We start from the raw sequence: 27,761 nt of genomic DNA, 5'->3' as shown, positions 1-27,761 counted from the left end.
ATCCTGTAGGTTTTTTTCAGTTTTTCTCTTAATTCATTTTCTCCTATATGTTATGTGGTTTCCCTCTCTGTGGTAGTTAGATGATTTTCTGTCAACTTGAATTTCTATGAAATTGTTGTGCGGAATTTCAGCTATCAATTGGGTCATCATCACCTGATGATGCCTCTTGTGAAGTGTGATCTTCTTATAATCAAAAAAGCTAGGGCCTCACCTCTCTTTCTGTAACTCTGCCTTTCTGCTTTCTAGGACCCTGCAGCTGAGGCTGACTGCTGTCAGCATCCTGCTGTGTATCCATTGGAAGCTGCACCCTATGATCTTCCAGCTTTCAGCTTCTCCATCTTGTCTCATCGTCCTGTAACAGCATGATCCTGAAGAGGGACTAACACATTAGCATCAGATTTATGGATTTGAGTGGACTGGACTGGGGTGATGCCTTTTGATACAAGATGTTTGTTGATATTAAAATCTTTCATCTACATAGTTGAGTGCCATTGGATTTGTTTCTCTATGGAACCCCACCTATTATTATTAACATGGGCTACTACTACATTCTTCTCTGTCTTTCTTTCTAGTGACTGTTTTCCCCATAAGATAAATGTAGATGCTGCCAAAGGTTTTGTCTTCATTCATTTTCTCTGTGACTCTCCTTTTACCTGTGGACGGTTGGTTTGTCTCATGCGCCAGCCTTTCTTCCTGCATTGACAACATAGTTAAGAATGGCCATGCCTACATGACTACCTCAAGCTTACACGAAAGGATATACATCTAAATATCCAAACTAAAATCAACTCACGGACGTGGTCTCATAGTGACCTTATCTAGTGTTTTCTGGCTCGAGCTCCTCATGCAAGCAGACACCCTCCTCTTGTTCTTACGAAGTGGCTGGTGTGTTTGGGCTGTGCCCCTTGCAATTAGCAGTCCAGCCTTTACCTGACAGCACCATCAATGTCTCTTAAATATCTGACAGTAGTTGTTCAATAAATATTCTAAGAAACATTTTAATGTAATAGACACAACACTGAGCATTCTATTTTATGTCCAAGTTTTATGTTATTTTAATAAAACTGCTACTCATGTATTCAGATTCTTGATGTAGGAGAAAAATGTAGACCATAACTCAAAATAATATAAAAAAAACTAGTCATACTGCTCTGGTGGAAAAAGAGAAGCAATTAATATGGCTCTTAATTACCATTCATGTATGAAATGAAACCCACCCCTTGATTAGAATTTCAACCAAATGTGCCTGTTAAGGTTAACAATACCACCAGTTAGGTACCCATCTCTTGGAATAGTCAATCAGAGGAATTCAAAAAGGCATCATTTTATAGGGATGAAACCTCATACACAGAAGTGAATCGGAGCAAAGGGCAAATGTTAATAGGAATCACAAGAAATGTGAGTAATGGCTACATTGTGGGACTACAATTAATGTCAGAAAACAAAATGGAAATGGAAAAACAATTTTCAATGGAAAATTTTACAGAAATCACAACAAACAATTGTTTAGGAAGAATTAACTTGGAACATCATCATAATAATTGGAAGATGAACTGCAGAAAGGATGGATTAAAGATGATTGAAAATTTCAAATAAGAGATATAAGACTTGGAGACTGAAATGCTGCTCATTAGTGAGCTAAAATAGACAGGAAATTCATATGACTACTAGGCTGACAAATAGAAAAGACATCCAGTTAATTGTCAGAAAGGACATTTTAAAATGTATTCTGAAATATCATTTTGTCCTTGATGGGGTGATATTCATATGCCTAACAAATAGTCATTCAAAATACACTGATTATGCCAGGAGATTGGAAAATGAAAGTTGTAAACAAGTAAAAAGAACCCTATATCTAAAAATAAAAATAAAGCCCCTCAATTCCATAGAGTCCATTCATGGATCTGCTGGTAGATCTCAACTGCTTGCCATGTGATCAGCAGCTCAAGGGATGTCTCATTGCACCATCAGGGCTTCAAATCTCAACAACTAAACAGCCACCTATTGAATCAAATCTGACGCTTGCTGACCCTATAGGGCAGATTAGAAAAGGCCTGTGAGATTCCAAGACAGTAACTGTCTCCAGGAGCAGAAAGCCCTGCCTTCCTCTTAAGGAGCAGACTAGCTGGGTGGTTGGTGGAGTGCTCCAGGGTTGTAAAATATCTCCTGAGTGATAGGAACTACATGGGAAATTGCATGATAGAAATTTTCAAGTCCACTAACTGATCCCCACCCCTACTTTGATAGGTCACCATCCTGAAGTGGTGTGCTTGTTTCTGTGCAGCTGGAAGCTCTGACACTGTCTTTTTCTAATACCAGCGAGGTCACCCTAGTATTCAGATTTAAGAGGAACTTCTAGGTTAAGACCACAAAGAAGGAAGAGAGGATTAATGTCCTAAAAATAGCTACAAAAATCATTTAAGTATCAGAGGAATTTAGCCTGACAAAGTGCCCAATGATGATCCCTTAATGCTGGAAAGCACTCAAATAAGATTAGGCAAGAACAACTTACTCAGAGAACAGTCCAGCTTGATAATGTGGTTGGATCATAGCTTTGAGGGTCTTCATTTGCTAATGAGAAGAAACTCCTATAGACATCATTAAATAATTAGAACATGAGATATCTGAATTAGGAAGCTAGGAAAAGTCACAGTCATTGAAACAGAAATGAAACCTATACAGATCAATATCCTAGGTGTTAGTGAGCTTCTGTGACTTAGAATTAGCCATTGTGAGGCAGAAAGACTCCAGTTTACTCTGCCAGTGATGGCAGATTTAAAATGAACAGTACGCAACTCATTATCCAAAAGAATATGTCAAGGTTTACCTTGAACTAAAATGCTGTAACAGGATAAAATATACAAATGGGTACATTGAAGTCAAATTAATAGACTATTCAAACTTACAAACTTACCACTAATCTAATGATGAATAAATTAAAGAATTCTACCAATTTTTCTAAATTAATCAGACATCCTCTCAATATGCATTGATAATTACTAGGGATCGAACTGCGAAAATAGGCAACAAAGGGGAAGGATCAGTACCTGGAAATATGACCCAGGTGATAGAAATTAAAACTGAAGATCACAGGATAGAACTTTGTAACTGCTTCGTTTACAATATTTTGTACAAAATAAACTGTGACTATATACACAAAAAGAATTCCTGCTTTTGAAATGTAATGATGGAGAAGGATATTGAAAGTACCGTGGACTGTCAAAAGGACACACAGATATGTTTTGGAATCAGTATGGCAGGTGTTCCTTAGAGACAAGGATGGAGAGACTTCGACTTACAGACTTCGGACAGTTTATTAGGCAAGACTGGTTCTGGACACCATGCTTGGCAGAGTAGAAGGCAGCTAAAATGAAGAAGTCCCCAAAGAGATAGACTGATACATTGGCTGGAAAAATCGGCTCACACATAGGAACAATTGTGGGTGTGGTGCTGAATCGCACTGTTTTATTCTGCTGTCCATAGGGTCATTATCAGTTGGAACCAACTCAATGGCACCTAAAAACAATAGAAAGATATACATAGGCCTTGCCAAATGGAATACATAGGGATAAAAGCAATTAAATACATAAAACCTGATGATGGTGTAGTAGGCTGAAATGGACTGGTTTTGGCTATTTTGAATCTGACAATCAACTATATGGTTTACTCTGTTGGAATAACAGATTCAAGCAGAATGGATTCACATTCATCATTTAAATAATTACATAATTTTGAAGTACAGTACTGCCTGTGACAGGATAACATCTCTCCTCTTTAAAGGAATTCTAGTCAATTTAACTATTATGCAAATGTATTCACTAATGCTAATAGTCATGAGGAAGTAATTGAAAACTTTTACCAATGTCTTCAGTGTGAAGTTGCTCAAAAATACCATGAAGATGCATAGGCAATGATTGGAATGAAAAATTTGGAAGTAATGAGAAAGCAACACAAAGGGAAAACTATGCATGGGGATGTCTCCATATGCAATACACAGAAATCAAATTGATTACATTTGTTGGAAGAGATGAATAAGAAGCTTAGAATGAGCAGCTAAAACAAGGCTACTGGTCAACTATGGAACAGTGCATCAATTATTCATATTTCATTTCAGATTGAAGCTGAAGAAAATTAACATAAGTTCATGATTGCCAAAATATAGTGCTGAGTAGATCCTTCTTGAATCTCCAGAACATCTCATGAACAGATTTTATGGATTGCATACTAATGATAGGTGATCTTATCAGTTGAGGGAAGACATTAATAGCATCATATATGAAGAAATCAAAACGTTTTTAAAAAGAAAGGGTAGATCAAAGTGGATGTCAGATGACACTTTTAAATTAGTGCATAATTGCAGAGTAGATAAAACAAATGAAGAAGAAATGAAAACAAGGAGATGAACAGAAAATTTCAAAAGGTAGGGGTCATGAACTCAAAATAAAGCATTATCATAAAATGTGTATAGACCTAGATTTAGAAAATCCAAAAAAGATGAATATGCTCAGAATATTTTAATGGAAAGAATAGAAGAAAAATTAAAGCCTTGAATTGCAATCCTGTATGATTCTATGGGCAAAATATTGAAAGATGCAGTGAGCGTCAAAGAAGATGGAAAGGATGCAAAGGCACTTCACCAAAAAGACATTCAACCATTTCAAGAGCTATCATAAGATCAAGAACCAGTGGTACTGAAGAAATAAGCACGAACCGCACCAGAAGCATCATCGAAAAGAATGCTCAAATAATTGAGTCTTTGAAACAATTTGAATGTGTCAACTAGCTTATGAAACACTGGTATATGTCAAGGCAGATACCTGGCCAAATGCCTTAAAGAAATCCATGAATCCATAACTTATACCCATTCCAAAGAAAGGTGATCTAACAAAATGGTCAGATTATACTGCAATATCAATATCACACACAAGTAAAATTTTGCTGAAGATGATCCAACAATGATTGAAGAAGTGCATTGACATGGAGCTGGGGACCCCAGGTGGGGTCCCAGGGCTTGACAGCTGTCCACACAACACTTACACATTTCCAAGGATTGGAGACCCCTCCCAATCATGCTTTAGCTGCCTTCTTGGAGGGAGAGAAAGTCAGCTGCCCTCACCACACTCACTTGTCTCTCTGCCCACCTTCCGATAATTGTATCAAATACTTTCTCCAGTCTGTGTCTTGGAGGGGGTTGGGAGTGCTGGGGGTGGATGGAGGTGGGGTGGAGATAGGTAGAAGGCTTAAGATAAAGAATGCCCACCTCAGAGTAGCCTCATTGGCCCCAAAAGGCTACTCCAGGGGCCCCTAGGGGAAAGCTGGGCCCCTTGGAAAACAGATTTCCATGGGATAATTTTGTACCCAATGTTTGCAGATGTTGTTGGGAAGTTATCAATAATAAGACTCTATTCCTACAAGGGGCAGGGGGAATATCTTAACAAAATGAATATCAACAATTCATTCTAAAACACCATTCGTATGAACTAATTGAAATTCAGCTAAAAATATTTTACCTATATTCAGTAACATGAAATATAATTTTAGGCACTTAGATACATTTGGAATAAAAGCTAAAAACATCCAGATGTTTTAGAATTTCCAGATGTTCTATAGGCCCACACCTTCATTTTAGATTAAAATTTCACATTTTCCTCTCAATCCCTGACTGAAAATATTGTAGGACTCACAAAAATCATGCATACGGACTAATTTAATCTTTTTCTTCATTTTAAAATCAATTACCTTTTGCTCCATAATACAAAAGGTTAAAAAATTTTAGTCAGTTTTCTGGACTATTTTTTTAGTTATGCTTCATTTGTGTTATATACAAAATCATAATTTAAGTGCTATTGAAATTTCAATGAAATAGAAGTTAATTTAAACATGATTGAACGTAATCATTCACCACCATTGACTACCTGACTTTTAATCTGGGTCACAGCTTGTTTGTCTTAGTACAGTAGAAACCCTGGTCTTCCTATGGTATCTAACTCCTTAGATAGAGTTAGGGTTATATTATTGGCTCATATCTACCATCAAGATGTTTCCAAATTATACTTTGAAAAGAAGCCACAGTAGAAAGACTACAAAAATTTCTTTCATGTGACTTGAAATTGCTTATTTTATATTTTTTTACCTCAGTCCAGATACCCAATACAATATGCAAGCCTACACATATATTTCATGTATATACTTGTATGTTTAAATACATATACTCACTAACATGCAATATGTTCAATAATATAAAAATGCATTCACATTTTAACATTTTAAATGCTCACTCTAGTGGAATCTTTTTTTTTCCTCCAGGGCCTGCTGTGCCCCCCGGAAGGAACAGGCCACAGGAGGCCTGCCTGAGGTCCTGAGGGTACCCTTTGTCTCTCTCCTCTTTACAAAAGTCACACATATGGCGGCAGGTGTAACCATACAGAGCAGGGAGAGGAATCTTGACATGTTCTCAAAAGCAAATTCCAAACATAAATTTATTTACTTATAAAAATCATTTTACTTGGGGTTCGTACAACTCTTATCACAATCCATACATACATCCATTGTGTCAAGCACATTCGTACATTTGTTGCAATCATCATTCTCAAAGCATTCACTTGTTACTTGAGCCCTTGGTATCAGCTCCTCAGATTTTTCCCCTCTCCCTATCTACTTCCTCCACTCTCATGAACCCTTGATAATTTATAAATGATTTTGTCATATCTTACACTTTCTGACATATCCCTTCACCCACTTTTCTGTTGTCCATCCCTAGGGAGGAGGTTATATGTAGATCCTTGTAATCAGTTTCCCCTTTCCACTACCCCCCTCCAGCCTCTTGGAATTGTCACTCTCACTCAGTACTGGTCCTAAGGGATCATCTGTCCTGGATTCCCTGTTTCCAGTTCCTATCTGTACCAGTGTAAATCCTCTGGTCTAGCGAGATTTGTAAAATAGAATTAGGATCACGGTAGTCTGGGGTGGGTGGGCAAGGAAGCATTCAAGAACTACAAGAAAGTTGTATGTTTCATTGTTGCTACACTGCACCCTGGCTGTGAGCCTCATGACAAGGAACTTTAATATATAATCTAATTAATTTTTTAATAAGAAAAACAACCTAAATTTTTTTAATTAAAAAAAAAACTAAATATAAATGTACTTCTTATGAATTCAGTGTCATTATCTCCAGTTTACCAAAAAGGATGCTAAATGGTGAGGCTGAGTAATAAAACTTAAAATAACTTTTTGATAGTTGCACGTGGTTACATCTGGTTTCAAATGCAACACAAGAAGTGCACTGTGTCTTTTGAGAAACAGAGAGCAGTTCCATCAGAGATATTCAGAGACGGTGAGTGTCCTGACCAGTTGGCTATGTTGGAGCCCATTAGGGCAGCCACTCTGCCCTTCCTCCTGTCGAGCGCCTTCCTCTTCTGCACGGCCCCTCTCTTTGACCAAGCAGGATGTCCTGCTCCCACTAGTCCTTTCTCCTGACAACCTGTCCAAAGAACGCAAGAGAAAGTCTTACCATCCTTGCTTCCTGGGAACATTCTGGCCATACTTTCAAGACAAATTTGTCTCTTCTTCTGGCAGTCCATGCTGACGTTTATGTATGTGACCGCACTTCATCTCAAGTTTGGCAAAAGACTGTTAGCTCAGTACAAAGGAAAAAAGGAAAGGACGTTTCAGGTAAAAATTGGTTGTTAATATAATTTAGAGAATAGTTACATAAAATTCAGTTGTCTAATAATTTGATAAACAGTCCAGAAAATCTGATTCTAATTTAATCTAAAATTAAAGCTACATTTATTTATATGAATTTTTAATATACTCCCCTAACATGATACTTAAAAATAAAGAGTTTACCAAAAATGTCAAGTGTGAGGAAGCTAGCATTTAGATAAAACAGCTAATACTACCTCCTTTATTAGCTGATTGTCTAGTTTCCTGACATGAATGGTCTTGAAAATTCTCTTACTCACCGTTAGTTTGTTCGTGTATACACCACTTGCTCTGAATTAGCAGGGAGTTTTCTGGAAAAGAGGGTTTTATTACTTTATATTTGGGTACTTCAACAGGGAAATGAGTGTATTCAATAAAATATGTTGCACCTGATATTTAGAGGGACTATTTGTTTAACATAAACATTTTTCTGGACCAGTTTGTATGTTAAATTAGTGATCACACATGTTTTATTGCCAAGTCAGTGTAATAAATTTCTCAGATGCCAATACCATCTGGCCATCCATGCCCACTTTCAAATTTCCTGTGTCAGTTTGTACCTTCCACAGCGCCATCCTCATGCTGCTCAGCATCTGCCCTGAGTTAAATGCTTCCTTTACGAATCGCAATGAATGGAAGCATCCTGAGCTGTGAGTAAAGAATTTGTGAAAAAATTGTCACACATCCCAAAATACAGCCTGGATGTCAGTGAACAGATGTTGAACTAAAATAAGTGTGATAATGTAAGAAAACAAAAACACTGTAGCATGCAGATTTAAATTGGCTGATGTTATTTCTCTTCTTTTCTGTTGATCGTTGTTTAAGAGCATCTATTCTGTCCTGTACCTTAGATAAAGAACATGCTCTGACATTATTAAATGGCAGGGTAAAGTACAGTTGAACCAATTTCATTTAAAAACTATTTGAGATATAATTGACTTTAATGCTTCTACCTTTGTTTCCCGAAACCTGCAGGATCATTTTGTTTGGTGACTATATGAACAACTGAGTGTTTCTGGGGAGTTTAAAAACGTCATTTTATTGGGGGCTCATACAGCTTTTATCACAATTCATACACGCATCCATTTTGTCAAGCACATTTGTACATATGTTGTCATCATCATTTTCTAAGCATTTTCTTTCTATGTGTACCTTTGGTATCAGCTCATTTTTCCCACTCCCACACCCTCCCTCATTCATGAATTATTGGTAATTTATAAATTATTTTTTTTCACGTCTTGCACTCACCACTGTCTCCCTTCACCCATTTTTTCTGTTGTCCGTCCCCCTGGCAGGGGGTTATATGTAGATCATTGGGATCTTTCCCCTTCTCTCCATTCCCATTTGCCCCTTCCCCTCCTGGCATTGCTACTCTCATTATTGGTCCTGAGGGGTTTATCTGTCCTGGATTCCCTGTGTTTTGAGTTCTTATCTGTACTCGGGCACATGCTCTAGTCTATTGTGATTTGTAAGGTAGCATTGGATTCACGGTAGTTGAGGCAAAGGAAGCATTAAAGAACCAGAGGAAAGTTGTATGTTTTCCTGGATTTTCAAGATGGTACTTTGACTTTTAACTTGTGATTCAGTCAGGCATTCATTCAGTAGTGAGTACTATCTGATCCACAACCACTGTAGATAAATTTAACACTTTATAGAATATGTATTGTCATGAGGTTATAAGATAATATGTTTACTGAAGCATTGAGCCATCAAGAATAATAAAAAAGAATAAAATACAATTCTGATTCCTCAAGTGAGACTCTAGGAGTAGAATAGGAAGTTAGACTCCAATGCTGGGTATTCGTGATGGCACCTGCAATAGACAGTCACAGTTAGAAAAAGTCAAATGGAAGGAAGATATAAAACCACCGGAAGAACTATAATTTCAGGAAATATAATTAAGTCATCAGTTCCACTCAGATGCTTCTCAATTCTTTTTCACACAGGTAAGGTCACTTGGTTAAGGAAGTGTCTATCAAGTTTCTCAATGAATATGCATCTTATGACTCCCAGCTTGATACGCTGACAAGGGTAAACTGGGGTTTTGTTTTGGAAATTGGTGAAAGTTTAAAAAGGTGTATATATTTTTTAGTAGCTTTTCAGCAATGCTATTTTCTGGTTTTGATTTATATGCCTCTATGTCTCTCTATATAGTGGTTAAGTAAGATGTTCATTGTTTGAATCATTGAGTTTAATGATACAGGTCATTATGCCTACTGGGTTTCAACTTTTGGGAAGTCTAAATTATTTTAAAATAATTCCTTAAAGATATTGAATTGGAAGATGTTGCGTTATTAATATATTTTTAAAAGTTTAAAAAGACAGAGAGAGCAGCGGATGTTGCTGCTATGTAAAGCCAACAACCTTAGTGGATTGGTTTGCTTCCTTTGGAGCTGTCTTGCTGCTGTGCATGGATGGGCTTCAACCTACAGAGCCAGAGCTCAAGTGTTCCATTAGGTGTACTGACCTGTCTTCTCTCCTTGAGCGATCAAAGGGGCTTGTCTCACCAGAGCAGCTGATGGGTTAGTACTGACAGTCTTTACGTTAGTGGCTTAGCACTTGAGCATTGCACCACAGGCAGTGAGTATTCTTGCTGGTCTAGGGTCATGACTTCATGTGATACCCCAGTGACTTGGTCAAACACTGGTTTTGTATGCTTGTTTGTTTGTTGAGCACTTCTGGTTTTCCTTCTAGTTTGCTGCCAGTGCCTTGGTCTTAAAACCTTGTAAAAGGCAATCCAACCACAATATTCGTCCCCATTCACCTTGAAATAGCAAAATAGAAGCAGTTGTGTGGAGAGAAAAAGGGTATAGAGGATAATTTGAAATCAGGAAATGCATGTTTTGGCATTTCATCATATTTAATCAATGGATGTCCAGGAAATAACCCAGAAGCCATATGATCTGAAGAAGAACATGGAATCAACATGAAAGGAAGACTGCTGACAGACTGCAGTAGGAACATGCAACACACTTGCTGGCTGAATGTGAAGACAACTTGAATCATCCACTTATAAATATCAAAGAGTGCAGCCTCTAGTATATATTACAATTTAATTTAAAGAGAAACAAAATTCTCACAATGGGACCACTAGACAACTTCTTGAGAAACAGAGAAAATATTGAATTCTATCCTACTTAGATCTATAGTCACCCCTCATGGGTGAGAGACTGGAGGACCTATTGCACTGGGCCTTTCTACTAAACAAGGTCTCTTTAAAGTGATGTGCCTGAGGTAAGACACTCAAGTCTGCCTGACCTAAGTGACAGGATTTTTAATTGCCTCATAGACATGTGAAATTTTGGCAATAAAGGAATATAGGAGAAGGACAGCATGCCTTGTAAAGCACAGGGGCAGCAAAATGGACTAACAGTGGCTGTGACCATGAACTTAAGCACAGGACAATTGTGAGGATAGAGCTGCACCACGCAGCATGTCCTTCTGTTGTGCAGAGGGTCACTATGGGTTGGAGCCGACTCTATCGGCCCTACCAACAATAACAGTGTAGGAGAATAATTGATGTCTTTGAATTATAGTATTGGCAGAGAATATTGAAAGTTCCATGGATGACCAGAACATGCAGACACGTCTTAGAGAAAATACAACGATACTTCATAGAAGCAAGGGCAGGGAGATAACATGTACTTAGGCATGTGATCAGGAGTGACTGGTCCCTACAGAAGGACTTGATGCTAGTGTACAGTCATAGAAAAAGAAGACCTTCCATAGGTGGACACAGTGGCTACATCAGTGAGTTCAGATATAAGGACTTTGAGGGTGATGAAGAGCACGTGGTGCTTCATTTTGCTACACAAAGGGTGTTTATTATCAGGATTGATGCTAGGATGCCTGACACCAATGAAATAAATGGGTAGGTGGGTGAAAGTTGGATAATGTTAATAAATATCTAGTTAGTTGGTATAGGAATGCTCAGTTTCAAGTACTTTATTTTAATATGTTTTACTTTCATACTATGCACTTTTAATAAAAAAATAAAAGGTACAGTATTGAAATATTCAGGACCCAAATTGTAGTTGATTAACCTTATAAAATATCTTTTTTTGCCACGTATTATCATTGAAAATTTGTTTTGCTTTTTTTGGATTAACTTTATTTTTGTATTTACTGTATATAATCTTTAAGTTTATTCACAAGTGACTATCTTCATAGAAGGATTGTCTGCTTTATTTGCTTTGGATCAACTGATCAGATGTATTTTGTTTGAATTGTCATTTTCATTGTTTTGATATGCACAAGCAGCATTCTATTTATCAACAGTTTTAGTCAGGAGGTGCCACTGAGTAGGCTATCTCTGAGAATGACCCAGGCACAACAGCACGAGACACTGCAGGGCCCTGCACTCTCCTTACGATGATTCCTATGTTTGAGCCCCTGATGGGAGTCAATGCCAATCCATCTCCTTGAGGCCTTCCATTTCAGTGCCCTTCTAATTTACCAAGCATGTTGTCTTTCTCCAGGGGCTGGTTTCTCCTGACAATATGTCCAAAGGATGTAAGGCAAAGTCCGGCCATCCTTGCCTCGAAGAAGCAAGCACTCTAACCTTATTTCTGCCAAGGCAGATCAGTTTTCCCTTTAAGTAGCTGTGATATATTCAATATTCTTCTCCATCACCACAATTCAAATGCAACTGTTCTCGGGTCTTCCTTATTCAATGTCCATTTTTCATACACATGTGAGACCATGGAAAAAACCTTGGCTTGGGTCAGTTGCACTTTTTCTGCAAAGTAACAGCTTTGCTTTTCAATCACCAAAGAGTTCTTATGAAGCAGATTTACCTAATGCAACTCATCTTTGGATCTCTTTACTATTAGTTCCATGAGTATTGATTGTGCACCCAACTAAGACAAAATCCTTGACAACTTCAAGCTTTTCCTCATTTATTAAGATGTTACCTCCTGGTCGATCTTTGAGGATTTTGGACTTCTTTGCATTTTTTGGTAATTCATACTGAAGGCTGATTCCCTGGTCTTCATCACCAAGTCCTTCAAGCCCTTCTCACTTTCAGCAAACAAGGTTGTCTCACCTGCACAGCACAGGTTGTTAGCAAGGCTTTCTGCAACCCCAGTGACATGCTCTTCTACACATAACCCAACTTCTCTGATTATCTGGTCAGCATACGGTTTGAACAAGTACGGTGCGAGGAGACAATGTTGAAGCACACCATTCTTGACTTTAAATCATGCACTATTGTTCTCTTCGTGCCACTGCTTTTGATCTATGCATATCCAAAATAAACTATGGATAACCTTGAGAATAACAGGAATTACAGAACACTTCATTGTGCTCATGAGGAACTTGTATCCACTAGCGCCTACCTGAACAAAATACCTGCAACGTTACTATTCACAGGTCCATGAATAAATGGCTGTTCAAAGTAAATTCCTCACATTACTAAAGTAAAACTGTGAACAAGTACAAATACTATAAAACAAACTTAATGTCAATATGTGTGTCTTAAGAAGAATGAATTCATTTGAGCTAATATGGGTTCTTGTACATTTCTTCAGGACAAAAAATTCAAGTTCTTGTAATTGAAAATTATTATTATTTTCCACTCACAAAAGCGGTATGTGATCCTTTTGAAAGATATCAGAGAAAACAAAGAAGGAACATTTCACCAAAGAGTTCCATTTAGGAATAAAGCGATGGTTCTAATATTGTACATTCTTCTGCTTATTTAGCAATGCAACACAGGTGTTCTTGTTGTCACAGATTAATCTTACAACCATACTTTCCACTGGAGTCGCTCTAGCATTTCCCACTGCCATAGTGATGCTCTCTCCTGCAGAGGAAAACCAAGTCTTTTATTGGCACCACGTTTTTCTGCTTTGGGTGGACTAACTTGTCTCTGCAAAGTGGCTTGTCACGGCTTCAGTGGAATACAAACACATGGATACAAACACACACCACAGCAAAGAGCAAAGTGAATGTTTTAGTTAAGCATAAAGTAGATACACCTGAAAAGCTAAGGGGATTCCCCTACTGACGTGAGACGGTCCCAGACTAGAGCCATTTCTTAGGTTTACTGGAACAAAGGGGTCAGGACTTAGCTTTACAGACAGAGTTAATTTTCAATTCATTGACATAGTCTGTTCTTAGTTCTCCTGCATATTTTATTTTATGTTTATCTCAGGATACAGTTCCATGTCTAGATATTCACCTGGCCTGGTCTCAAGGTTACGATGCTTGCCAGACCTTGCCTCAAGGTCCATCATTCTGTCAGCAGGCAAAAGTCCCTGTTCTGTCCTTATCAGCAATACCACATTTTATTATCCAAGTTTTTGTTGGTAAAATTAAGTTATTTCTTTTCCAAATTAATATTTTTTAAAATTCTAGTGGAAATATAGAGTTTGATATATGGTCATATAATATTCTGCAAAAAGTTATGCTCAATTAACAAGATTCCGGAGTGGAGTGGGTTTCAAACTATCTCCTGGACTGGAATATACATGTTTTAAATATTTGCAGAACTAGTTTCTATAATTTTTGATCAGCTATTATCGTCCTTTAATTTCATATTTTGAGTATTAGTTTGGATATTCATTCAATTTATAACTTATGTTCTTTAATAGTGTATATGTTATGTACTTTAGCAATCATAGTAAACAATACATGACTCTCATATCAGTACTTTTTTATAAAACAATATATTGGCTCATGAAAACTACATATTTTTCTACTTGCTCCATTTCAGGTTATGGGATACATTCACCATCACCTTTTGTCAACTTGTGATTACACGAAATGCTCAAAAACATGATAGAATGAGAAAGCATCTCTGTATTCGTCATTAGAATATGTATTACCTTCCAATTTACAGCAAATTAACAAACAAGCCAAAGCATAGATCCAGGAATGGGTTTGGGGCTTTCACTAAATGCCAGCTCCAATTAGTTCTTCCATCATTCCCCACTGAAAATAAGGTGCTACAGCAGAGTGTGGTGGAGAAAGTAGAGGGTGCCCTGTTATCAATTGGAAGAGTGTCTGGGATTTTCAAGGCTTGTATTCAAACAAGCAGGCATCTAAGTAATGAGTCAACTAAGTCCTCACAGAGGAAGCACGCCAGCTTGTGTGATCCAAACATGCCAATTACAAAATCTGAGTGTGATGAAGAGGAAAGTATGAAATCCAAAACTGCGAACACCCAACTTGTAGAAGGCAATGGAGGCCAGTGGGAACACCAAAGCCCCAACCCATAGGCAGAGGCTCTAATCTGACTGAGTGGCTGGCGATTCACTCTAGCCTAGCAGAAGGCCAGAGTCCCAAATAGCCTTAGCTCCGCAGTGAACTGCTGTTTCAACAGGTTCACAATTCATATTACAATTATACGACTAAGCATTGAAATAACTCCTACCAGTTTTGCAAGCTTCAGTGTAAAAACAGTAGTCTTTGTACTATCCCCAGCCCATACATGCACACGCAAAACATTCTATTATGAATAATTTTACTTAAGTGTTGGATTCTTCCTGTTACACAAATTATCTATCATGTAATTAAGGATTTCCTTCTCATTACACAATTTAATAAAAATCTTTTGAAAAGTATCAACTGAATCAACAAGGCAAAACATTTGTAAAAATGCTTTAAAAGAAAATTTTCTAGTCTGACTCTGGGGTGATTATTTTGTTTGTTATATGAATTATATCTCTTAATAATTGTAGCTGTCATTTATGTACCCAACGTGGTAGTAAAGTTTAGAGAATGAATCTGGCCTTGTTGTCCATTTACTTACTTCCAAGACAGGTAAATCAAAATACAAGCTAAAATATATTTAACATACCCTCCCGGTTCTAAGACCATTGCTATTTACTGATTTATTTTTGAAGGTGTATGGAATAACCCAAACCCATTGCTGTGGAGCTGACTGTGATTCATGGCAGCACTATAAGATAGAATATAACCCCTCCTAAGGTTTTCTGAGACTCAACACTTTTACAGAGCAGACAGCCTCAGATTTCTCTCATGTAGTGGCTAGCAGATTTGAACTATTACCTTGCATTTTACAGTCCAATACTGAAGCCAGTGGAACACCAAGGATCTTTTATATGGTGCAGGCACTGTTGTTATTCCCATTTCATAGAAAAATTGGATCCAGAATTAAAAAAATAGATCCAACATTTAACAGAGCCAGACTTTATAGCATGTTAATATGAACCACAAATTGATCTACTTTATAGAATTATTAGATTTTTAAATCATAATCTACTCATCTTTTTTATTTAAAACACCTCATGCATGAGTTTATAATATAGTCATTCATCTCCTTATCGACTGCTCTATCTTGGAATGATCGTGGCAGAATGTAATTCAAATAAACAGGATTACTTTTGAAAATAGTGTTCAATCAGCTTCCATATGAATTAATGCTTGATTATTATTATGCTAATTCTGAGAATGAATCCTAATATTAGTGTAATAACATAATTTTCCTGTCTGAAGTTCAGCTTGTCATATACAAATAATAAAATTTATACCTATCCAACTTATAGAATTGTTTTAAGGATTTAGTGATATATCTTACAGAACAAAGAAAAAATATTTTCAGATGAATTAATGCCATCCTTATCTAAGAAAGTAATACAGTGGTTTGGTTTCTTTTTAATTTTCCATTAATAATTTGTAGAAAATTGGATGGATACAATTATCTATCCAAACTCTCAGAAGTTTATCTTTGTTCTTCAGGTAATAGAAAACGAGAGAAATTTGAATCCCATCTAATTTTGCCTTTTTGAATGTAGTATTTCTTCCGAAGACTTCTACCTCACCATTGTACGGATGCTTCCTGTATATTCATTTTCTTATTTCAGTTTTGCCCAGATACATCATACATGACATTCATGAAGCACTATCATATACTTATTTTTAATTTCATGCATTTTCTTTATTACATCTTTGTGATGAATTCTATTTATTTATTAGTTTTTAATAAATATCTTCATAATATAAAAATTTTAAATGTCACTTTTATATTAATTTCTGTTTTTATAAATGTATATTTTAATAATTTGGAAACTTTTTACAAATGTCAAATATATGATATCTATTTTTAATACCGATTAATCTAGTAATGATTATGTTATTTTATTTTTAAATTATTTCTCTATCTCCCAATTATAATTATTAATTGCTTATTAACTGTTGTAGTGCATTTGAGTATGCTGTAACCCTTAGCAGCCCTACTTACAGTAGAATGAAACAAGGCCCAGTCCTGCGCCATTCTCTCAATAGTTTTTATAAACAACATGTGTTTGCCCGAGCTGGTGTCTCTTGACACTCTATCCAAAGGCTGTGAGATGAAGGGTCACCATCCTTACCTCTGCGGATGGATCTTCCTGGAAGCACTTCTTTCAAGACAAGAATTTTTGTTGTTCTTTTGGCCATTCATGGTACTTTCAACATTTTCTGCAAGCACCATAATTTAAATGCATCAATTCTTTTTTTTTTTTTTGAACAATTTCCACTTTATTTCCTTTCAGGTTTTTCTTCAGCTTCTAATCTTTTCATAGGCTTTGGAGGAGGTCGTGGGGCAGCACCTGCAGGTCTCAATCGAGGTGGCGGGGTTCGGTCCTTCCGGGGTTCGCGTGACCGGTTCCGGACCACCTTACTGTGGATGGCACAACTCACACAGTAATGAAGCTTCACGTACAGCTTGGGAAGCACGTGTGCGTCGAAGACACTCGCTTCGGAGATGTCTCTGACGGCCGCGGCCTCCACTATGTTTCTTATGACGAACTTCTTAATGGCCTTGTCTTTGGGCACATAGCGGGCGCAGTTCATGCAGCGGATGGGCTGCACACGGCCGCGGCTTTTCTTGGCCCGGCCGTTTTTACGCCTTTTCTTTGTCATCTCGGGAGCGAGGACGTGAGAGAAAGCAAATGCATCAATTCTTAAGTCCTCTTTATTGACTGTTAAATTTTCATTTACAAATGAGAAGACTGAAAAGACCTTGATCTGAGTCAATTCGCCTTAGTCTTCAAAATGATATTTTTTTTCTTCATGGTAAAGAGATCTTGTGCAGATTTACCCAATGCAATGAGCCAATTGATCTCTTGTCTGTTGCTTCCATGAGGATGGATTGTAGATCCTAGAAGATAAAATCCTTGACAAATTCAGTATTTTCCCTCTTTATCATGTAGGGAGATTTGGGTCTTATTTACATTGAGTTGTGATCCATACTGAATCTTGAAATTTCTGATGTCCATCAGCAAGTCCTTCATCTCCTCCTCGCATTCAGCAGACAGGTTGTGTCATCTGCACATCACAGGTTGTAACAGGACTTCTTCAGTTCTTGATACCTTATTCTTCTTCATATAATCCAGCTTCTCTGATTACTTTCTCAGTATAGAGATTGAATAAATATGGTAAAATGATATAACGCTGACACACACCATTCCTGATTTTAAAGTATGCATTATTGCACTTGTCTTTAGCTTTCTACCACTTGTCTGTGCATAGATTATGTTGAACAAATGAAATACCATGAAAGGACCTTTCTTTTAAATGATCTCCATATTTTTGTTAGCTACACAGTTGAATTAAAATTGTTGTTATCTACAGAGGTGAATTATAGCTAATTGGATATGTATTCATGTTGGTAAAGTCGAGGGGCAGCTAAAAGAAGAGGACCCTAGACAATTTGGATTGATATATGGTTTCGATTATGGATTCCAAGATAACAAGATTGAGCATGGGTCATGACGGGGCATTAGTTCTGTGTGTTCTGCATGGGGTCACTATGCGTTGGAGTTGATTTGACAGCATCTAATAAGAAACAGACTGCAATTAAAGCTTTAAAATATGCACAGATATCAGAAATAGGTAATATTATAACACAATAACATTTCACGCATTTGTAAAACTGCCCTAGAGCCAGGGCCTGACCTCATCGGACTACACAAGGAGTACATAAAATAAAACTCCACATCCGCCTGAGGCGATTTCCTAAGACACGGAATCATCGCTTCCAAAGAACTCACTTCTCTTCTGTGTTTAATATTTCATTGCAAAGGCTACATAGAATTTTTAGAAAATACTCACAGTTAAGGTTTTATTAGAGGTGATAACAGCATACAATTCAGAATCTGATGTGCTCAGGATACTATTTTTAGGTCAGAGCAGCCTCTGGACAGCTATGCCTATATGCACACCTCTTTCTAGTACTTGACCTCTCTTCTCTGTGGCCCCTGTCCTCTGTCTCGGTAAGACGTTACAAAACATGTATCACTGTTGAGTGCTCAAAAGCACTCCACTCAGCTGTTAGCAAGCCTTATCCAGAAGATGCTCGGGCCTAGTTCTGCCATCTACGAACAGTGCTGTGCTTATGAAGTGCAGGAAGCAATCTCTTCCATAAATGCACCTCTTAGCTAAAGATGCCCAGTTTGACTGCACTGCAAACTGGAAAGCCATCCACTCTGTTTCATGTGATTGGTCTTGCTACCTCTACTTCTCCAGGCCTTACCTTTTCATCATACTTAGTCTATCTGCATGTTGTCAGATGTCCTTGAGTCCATTCTGAGGACACAAAATACAACCAAAGGAAATCTTGTCTGGTCCTGCACCATCCTCACAATTGTTCTTATGTTTGAACCACTGTTGCAGCCACTGTGTCCATCCAGCTTGTTGAAGAGCTTTCTCTTTTTTGTTGCCCTTCTACTTTACAAAGCATTATTTCCTTCTCTAGGATTTATCTTTGATAAAATAATCCAGATAGCTCAGATATTTGAAGACACCGTGACATCAGCATTGGAGGAAGGCTTATGAACAATATGCACGATGCAGATGAGACAATTCTGTTGCTGAAAGCCTACAGGACTTCAAGCAGTTACTTATGAATATCAAACACTATAGCCTTCAGTTTGGATTATAATTAATGAATAAAAAGCTCCACAACTGATGAATTGATGGCGACATGGTAAATGGAGGAAACATTGAAGTGATCAACAATTTCAATTTTAATAGGATCCATAATCTGCACTCATAGAAACAGCAGTCAGAAACCTCAAACTATTGGTTGCCCTGGAAAAGTCTGTTGCATAAAAACTCTTAAAGGTGCTAAAGAGCAAATACATCACTTTGAGCGTACAGGTGTGCCTGACCCAAGTCCTGCTATTTTAAATCACCTGAATTATATGCAAAAAATAAACAAATGAATAAGAAAAAGTGAAAAAGAATCAGTACGAGTGAAATGCAATGCTGGAAAAGAATATTGACATCACCATGGCCTACTGGAAGAACAAACAAATCTGCCCTCTAAGAAGGACAGAGAATTTTTCTTAGAAGGAGGATAGCATAACTTTGTCTCTAGTACTTTGGACACATAATCAAAAGATAGCCGGCCCTGCAGAAAAGATCCTTGGTTACGTAGGCATTCAGTGAAAAGATCCATAAAGAAATAGATTAACACAGAGGCTACAATAAGCTCAAGTACAGCAACGATCATGAGGATGGTACAGGACTTGGCAGTGGTTCATTCCATTATGAAATGTTTCATCCCATTAGGGTATGGATCAGTTGCAGTGGGTTATGGGTTTTGTTGCTCCTGTTGTTAGAGGTGTCCTCTCATCAGGGCCCACGCAAAGGGACTTGATGTAGAACAGGAGAGCTGACTTGCTCTTCCCCATCCCCGTGATGGCTGGTTTCTGCTCTGGCAAGCTACCACATGACTGCCCGTTTGTAGTACTATGGTGGCTTGTGTGCTGCAGAGCCCTACATCATCTGTATTTCAAATCCTACCAGGGTTACTCACAGGTAACACATTTCAGCAGACTTTCCAGATTTAATAACAGACTACAAAAAATATGATGTGAACATCTGAAGAATTCGCTACTGAACACCTCATGGATAGAATCAAAACATGGTCAGATCCCGAAAAATTCATCCCACTCCTCCTCCTTCTTGTTTCCAACTTTGCATTCACTCTCCGATAATTATGAATGCATCTTGATGGCATGTGTAATCAATTTCAGACTGAAGACATTGGCGGAATTCTTTAACTTCTTGATCACCAGCTTAGGTGGTTGGTGCATAAATTTGGAAAATAGTTATATTGATTGGATTTTCTCATGTGTGAATCAATATAACCCTATCACAGACAGCATTGCACTGCAAGGTAGATCTCAGAATGCTTATTTTGATTATGAAAACAAAGCCATTCTCTTCACTGTGTCATCTCCAATATGGAAAAAACATCATTTTTTGAGTCAAATGGTTAATATCTATCTATTTCTCTAATCTCACTACTTCTATGATTTTCATGATTTATGTATTACATTCCATTTATTACAACTGCCAATTTGCCTAGATTCATGTTTGTACATTCCAAGTTTGGCTTGTTTTCTTTGCAGTTTCATACAGGAAGAAATCATATATACGAGCGCACTGATACTGTGACAAAATATTTCAGATTAAGTAAGTAGAAAGTATGATTTTAAAAATTTAGCTCCTCTGGTTATATTTTAAATTATTCTGAATATATATGTTATTATATATAATGTCAAATTAGCCTTACATTAAGAGTTCCCTGGATAATCCCAGTATTCAAGATAAATATGCCAAAATACAAAGTAAGAAACAAAAGAAAGCCCAGACTCATTCAGTGCTGGTAAGAACCAGCAAGATGACAAAACAGCCAATATTCCAGACCCTTTATTGGTCTTTGACTTATAACCTTATAGAATATTCTTCTTTAATAATGAAAAAAGGAGGAAGAGAAAGAGGAGAAAGAGACAGAGTAAACTACAAAATTGATTAGTGGATTAGTGACTTGGGCCATTTTAATGAAATCACAAAATATGTAAAAGCAGAGCAGGCTTCCAGGAGTTAACAGAAAGGCTCTTCATTACCTACAACTCCACTTTGCTGTATTGTGTTGCCAACACTAATCTCTTTTCAATGGCAAATTCACGTTTATGTCTGTTTCCTCCTCATTTCTTTCATCTTTGTATTATTCCTCCCTAGAGCTGTCAACCTCCATTTCCTCAGTGAATCAAGCCTAAGGAAACAAGATTCCGTTTCATTTCCTGGGTTTAGTAGCCATTACCCTATCTGAAAGGTTATCAATCTTTACCTTAGGTCTGACTTTGCAGCTGACATGCTTAATCAACAATGCTGTCTACTTGGTGGATGAGAGCTTCAGATTCTCCAAAGGAAAGGCACCGCTCCACTCAGCACATTCCAAGGGAGCACATGCTCACGCTCATGGAGCGAATCTTGCCTATCAAGTGGAATTCTTGAGGCTAGTGAGCTTGTAATTAAAAGTCTTCACTAATGACATAGTAATTGTTTTAATGGATTCCCAATGAAGTGTGAAGTTTCCTGCTGATATGTCAACAAAATATGAAGCATTGTGAGACAGCCATGTAAAGCTTCATAGCGTTTTGGAGGGAGAGGAGTCCTTAAAAGTATCCAGGGTAACCTTTTCATTTTAGAAAAGGGAAAAGTGGCCCTGGAGAAAGGAGGACTGCAACTGAAGGTCATTACCCAGAGCAGAAAATGTAGGTATCATTATTCCTAGAGCAGTGATTTGTTTCCACCTCACTGCTTATTAATTTTGACCTGATTTTTAAAATTTATATTGTCTTTTTATCAGGAAACCTTTACTTTTATGTTTTTCATCATATCAATGAAAATATTTATTTATTCTATCAATAAAACGTGCATATGAAAACAACTTTTATTGCATTAGTTTTATGAGAAGATTGCAAAGGTGACTTTGAGAATGAAAGCTGACAGGACTGGCAATGTCTTGGTTGGATGCTTCTATAATAAATACCTTGAGAGGTCAGCTCAATAAGAGTTCTAAGGCCATCATAAAGTAGTCTCATTTGAAACTATATTATATTAAATATCAAAACAAGCTTCTATTACTAAAAACAAAACAAAGCATAAACCTAACTCATAGTCAACAAGTCTCTTCTGACTCATAACGACCTTGTAGCAGCAAGGTAGAATTGCCTCTGTGGGCTTCTGAGACGCCAACTCTTCATGGGAGTGGAAAGCCTGGGCTTGCTCCCTTAGAGTAGCCTGTGGTTTTGAACTGCTAACATTGCAGTTTGCAGTCCAACAACCATGGGTTAACATGCTTCAAAATACTTCCAGGGATATTGTTTTCAAGCTAGAAATAATGTTAAGACGGTAGGACAAATAGAACGTTCCTGCAGGAAATGAAGGAGCGTGGAGTCTGACTGCCTCCGTCTTCACAAAAGAGGAAAATCAAACTGGCCAAAGCCAATTCCTATGGCTCCATCTCTTGGCTTCCTTAGTAATTCTTATTCCAATCATTAACCCCACAGCACTACCTACTTCTCAGGAGGGTTCTATAATGACTTGAAGATGCCACACAGAACTCATGGACCATATTCCTGATCATAGGCAACAGGTCACAATTCAGGATCAAAAATGCCCAGGACACTGTTATTTGGTCAGTATGGACTCTTGCGGTTTGTTTCAGCAGAACTCTCTCTTGTCTTTGGTCTTTTAACCTTGAGGAGGTTTGACCTCTTCCTTATTTGGACAATATTGCATAGATTTTTTTTAATGCGTCTTATAAAAGCCCAAAAGGCACATCTGATCCTCAGTTTCATATCCTTGATTCGGCAAACAAACTCGTGGAAGCCCATCACTGCGAGGGAGCATCGAACAGAATGCTCGCAGCTTTGCTTGCTCTGTCGATCAGGAAGCCCGCTGCATTGTTTTGAGCTCTGCCCCTTCATTTGTTTGTGGTCCTTCTCTGCCACTGATCCACAGCTCTTCTCAGGATGCCACTCTACCTCGTGGATCTAGGAGGCTCAGTGCTCAGGAATCTTCAGGTCCAAAGGGTGCACTCCCCTCCTACTCTTTTCTTGATAAATGATGAGAATCTCCCCCTTCTGCTTCTGTGATGGCAAAATTGACTAACGTCCACATGAGAGTTCCAAAGATTTTCAATCACTGTTAGCATAGTTGAACCACCCACAGCTGAATCATAAAGTCCCTTCACCATCTCCCACCTCCTTCTCTTACTCATTAGAGAAATAGGAAATACACCAAATCTGCATGATTCTACACAATCATTTAGTGAGAGTTACAAAGATTATGGTCCGAAGAAACATGGCATGTAATTCACTGTCCCACACTACAAATGCAAAATTATGGACAATTTAAAACAAGAATGACAAAAGCAAAAATTGAATGTTCCACACAAAGAATAATGTAAGCACATTGGGAAAAAAATAGATTGTAGACATTACACAAAGATCGCTGTAGACTTATTCATTAGGAAGGAACAAAAATATAATTTCTTCACTATGGGAGACTATTTCTTTAAAGCACATGCAAAGAATAAGAAAGTTGTTATTTTGGCTTCTTATTTTTTGCTCTGCTTAATCTTAAGTGATAGAATTTTATTACCTTAAAATATAAAAAGACTACAAAAAGACATTACCAAATGCATAGGACGTTACAAAATTCACTGGAATCCAATTGATAACATCAATTGTGAAGAGATGATTGTGAAGCTTAAATTCATTTTAAAGTTGAAGAAAATTTATTAAGTCCAGCCCATGAAAGTCAAAATACAAGCTCGATTCTATCTCACCTGAATTCGAGAACATCTCAAGAACAGATTTGACTCACTGAACACCAATGACAGAAGACCTGACCAGTTATGAGATAATATCAAGAACACCATACATTTAAAAAGCAGAGGGTCACTGAAAAGACAGGAAAGAAAAGAAAAGATAGAAGCAGATGGCAAAAGAGACTCAGATTATAGAGTAGCTAAAGCAAAGAAATGGTGAAGTCAAAGAGCTCTACAGAGAAATAAAAGGCACCTTGAAAAGACAATGTAAAGCATCATAAAATCTCCCTAGATCTCAAGTTAGAAAGGGAGCAAAGCAATGAAATCCCCAGAGAATACAAAAAATTGACTTTGATCCCAGGGCATGGCACCCCATCAGACTTGATCAGAAAACATGCCTAAAGGTCAAACAGACCTGGAATTATTTATAGTTGTTTTTTTTGACATTGGTTTTGTTTTTGTTGTTATTTTCTTTTGTTGCTTTGTTTTGCTCTTTCTTGTTTTTGTGTATATTATCTTATCTAGATAAGATAGGCAGGATAAACAATCTGGAGGAGAAATCAACAGGACTGATGGTTCCAGGGTGACATGGGAAAGGGGGATGTGGGGAAAGGGAAGTGGTGTTAACAAATGGAGGGACAGGGAACAACAATTGATCTAAAATTTGATGGTGAAGAGGATGTAGACTGTCTGGTAGGCCTTGATCAAGGGCAATGTAACTGAAAAGAATTATTAAAACCTGAGTGAAGGCTGAACATTATAGTGGGACAAGAGGAAAGTAAAATGAAATAGAGGAAAGAACTAGGAGGTAAAGAATATTTATAGAGGTCTAAATATAGGCATGCACATATGAAAACATATTTATATTGCAATAGGGAAATAGATCTATGTTCATATATTTATACGTTAAGTATCAAGGTAGCAGACAGATATTGGGCCTCTACTCAAATACTCCCTCAATGCAAGAACACTTTGTTTTAATAACTGGTAATTATGTGATGCTCACCTTCCTGACGTAATCACTGAAGACAAAGTGGGTACATAGCAAATGTAGTGAAGAAATTTGAAGGTGCCTGGCTATCAAAAGATATAGTGTCTGGGGTCTTAATTGAAGACAACAAGTGGCCATCTACCTGAGAAGCAACAAAGTCCACATGGACAAAGCACACCAGCCTGTGTGATCATGAGGTGTCTATGGGATCAGGTATCAGGCATCAAAGACCCAGAGCAAAAAAATCATATCAATGTGAATGAGATGGAGTACAGTGTGGAGACCCAAAGTCCATCTTAAGACAATTGGTCATCCCTTTACAGAAGGATCACAAGGAAGAGACGGGCCAGTCAGGGTGCAGTATAGCACTGATGAAATATAAAGCTTTCCTCTGGTTCTTTAATGCTTGTCCCTCCCCCCCATTATTATGACCTTAATTCTACCTTTCAAATCTGGCTAGACCAGAGCATGTAAACAAGTGCAGATAGAGAAGTAAACACAGGGAATCCAGGACAGATAAATCCTCAGGAACAACAATGAAAATAGTGATACCAGGAAAGTAAGGGAAGGTAGGGGTAGCTAGGGGGTACCAATCACAATGATCTATATATCATCCCTTCCCCAGGGGATGGACAACAAAAAAGTGGGTGAGGGGAGACATTGGTCAGTGTAACACATGTAAAAATAATAATAATTTATAATTTATCAAAGGTTCAAGAGGGAGGGAAGGTGAGGGAGGGGAATAAATAAGAAGCTGATGCCAAGGGCTCAAGTATAAAGAAAATATTTTGATAATGATGATGACAACAAATGTCCAACTGTGCATGCCACAATGGATATATGTATGTATAGTAACAAGTGCTTATGAGTCCCCATTAAAAAGATTTTTTTAATGAATAAATATATTTAAAAAAAAGAAAACAAGGCACTGGTTATTAGCATAATGTCAATTGAAATGTTTTTAAAAATTGATACAGGAATGTGAGCACTCAATTATTTATAGAATAGACTTGTGCCAAGAAATCTAGAAGAAACTAGCTGCCCAACTAACTGGAAAAAATCCATGCTTATACCAATGATAGGAGAGTGCAGAAATTATTGAAGAATTTCATTAATATTACATTCAAGTAAAGTTTTTTCGGAAGATAATTCAACAGTAGCTACAGCAGCACATAGACAGGTGGATGCCAGAAATTCAATACAGATACAGAAGAAAATTTAGACAAGAGATACCATTGTGGACATCAGATGGATATTGGATTCAATCAGACAGTTGTTTCCTTATGTTTTATTGACTCTGTAAAGTCAGCCAATGATATGAATTGTAACAAACCTTGGATAACATAGAGAATAGGAATAATTAATTGTGTTCATGTGAATTCTGTATACAGACCAAGAGACTACCTTCAAAAATAGTAAGGGAATCTATGTGATTTAGCATCAGCAAACATAAGTATAACAGTTGTATCACTCTCCATGCTTGTTCTAGCTACATACTAAGCCAGTAATCTTAGAAGTTGAACTTTTTAATGAAGAACCTGTTCTCTGAACTCTAGGAGGCTCATTAACATCTCTGATATGCAGATGTAGGGCCTTGATAACTGAAAGGGAAGGGTACTTGCAGAATTTACTAATGAAAATAAAAGCCTGCAGCCATAACGATGTTTTACACCTAAGTGTAAAGAAAACAAAAATCCTCACAAGTTGACCAATAGACAGTGTCATGATAAATGGAGAAACGACTGATGAGATCAAGGATTTCCTTTTACTTGTATCCACAAAATTAGAAGGGCTAAAAGCATCACTCAAATAATTATGTTGGGCAAATTTGCTGCTCAAGATCTTTTACAAGGTTGAAGAATAGATATAGATTTAAGGGGAAAATGCACCTAAGCTATGCCATGGTATTTTTAATCACTTCATATGCATGTGAAAGTTACATAAGAAAGACTGGAGAGACTTAGCAGAGAACTCTTCCAGAAGAAGGACACCATGGGAGGGCTTGCTCTAACTGACTTTAGCACATATTATATAGCCACAGTGGTCAAAACAGTGTGGTATTGGTATAACGACAGATATTCAGACCAATGTAAAAGAGCTGAAAACCCAGAAATAAAACATCAGCATACAGACAACTGATTTTTGATAAGGGCCCCAAAATATTAAATAGGAAGCAGATGCCCTCTTAAATAAGTGGTGCTAGAAAAATTGGATATCCACCTATAGAAAAATGAAGCATGACCCTTACTTCACTCCATGCACAAGAATAAACTCAGGGTGGATCACAGACCTTGAGGTAAAACCCCAAACTATTAGGGCTGTTTATGAGGGAATTGGGACAAACCTGAGAACCTTGGCCCAGGGAATACATAGGCTATCAGAAATAGGGAAGGATACAAATACAGAGGAGTCTTAAATAGACAAGTGGGATATACTGAAGATAAAACACCTGTGTACATCTAAAGAATTCACCGAGAGAGTACTAAGAGA

At 37.5% G+C, this 27,761-nt stretch overlaps 1 non-coding gene and 1 pseudogene across 1 annotated transcript; both read right to left on the bottom strand.

Moving 5' to 3' along the window:
• Positions 1-6,307: 6,307 nt before the first annotated feature.
• Positions 6,308-6,439, bottom strand: LOC142444098 (small nucleolar RNA SNORA64/SNORA10 family). Its single transcript, XR_012783767.1, has one exon. It is a non-coding gene; the product is annotated as a small nucleolar RNA SNORA64/SNORA10 family (small nucleolar RNA).
• Positions 6,440-17,187: 10,748 nt separating this feature from the next.
• Positions 17,188-17,571, bottom strand: LOC142442487 (small ribosomal subunit protein eS26 pseudogene; annotated as a pseudogene).
• Between the last annotated feature and the right edge of the window lie 10,190 nt (positions 17,572-27,761).

Source organism: Tenrec ecaudatus, chromosome 3 (genome assembly GCF_050624435.1).
Source record: "Tenrec ecaudatus isolate mTenEca1 chromosome 3, mTenEca1.hap1, whole genome shotgun sequence".
In the NCBI taxonomy this organism is placed as follows: domain Eukaryota; kingdom Metazoa; phylum Chordata; class Mammalia; order Afrosoricida; family Tenrecidae; genus Tenrec; species Tenrec ecaudatus.
This window is presented reverse-complemented; position numbering and strand designations above follow the sequence as displayed.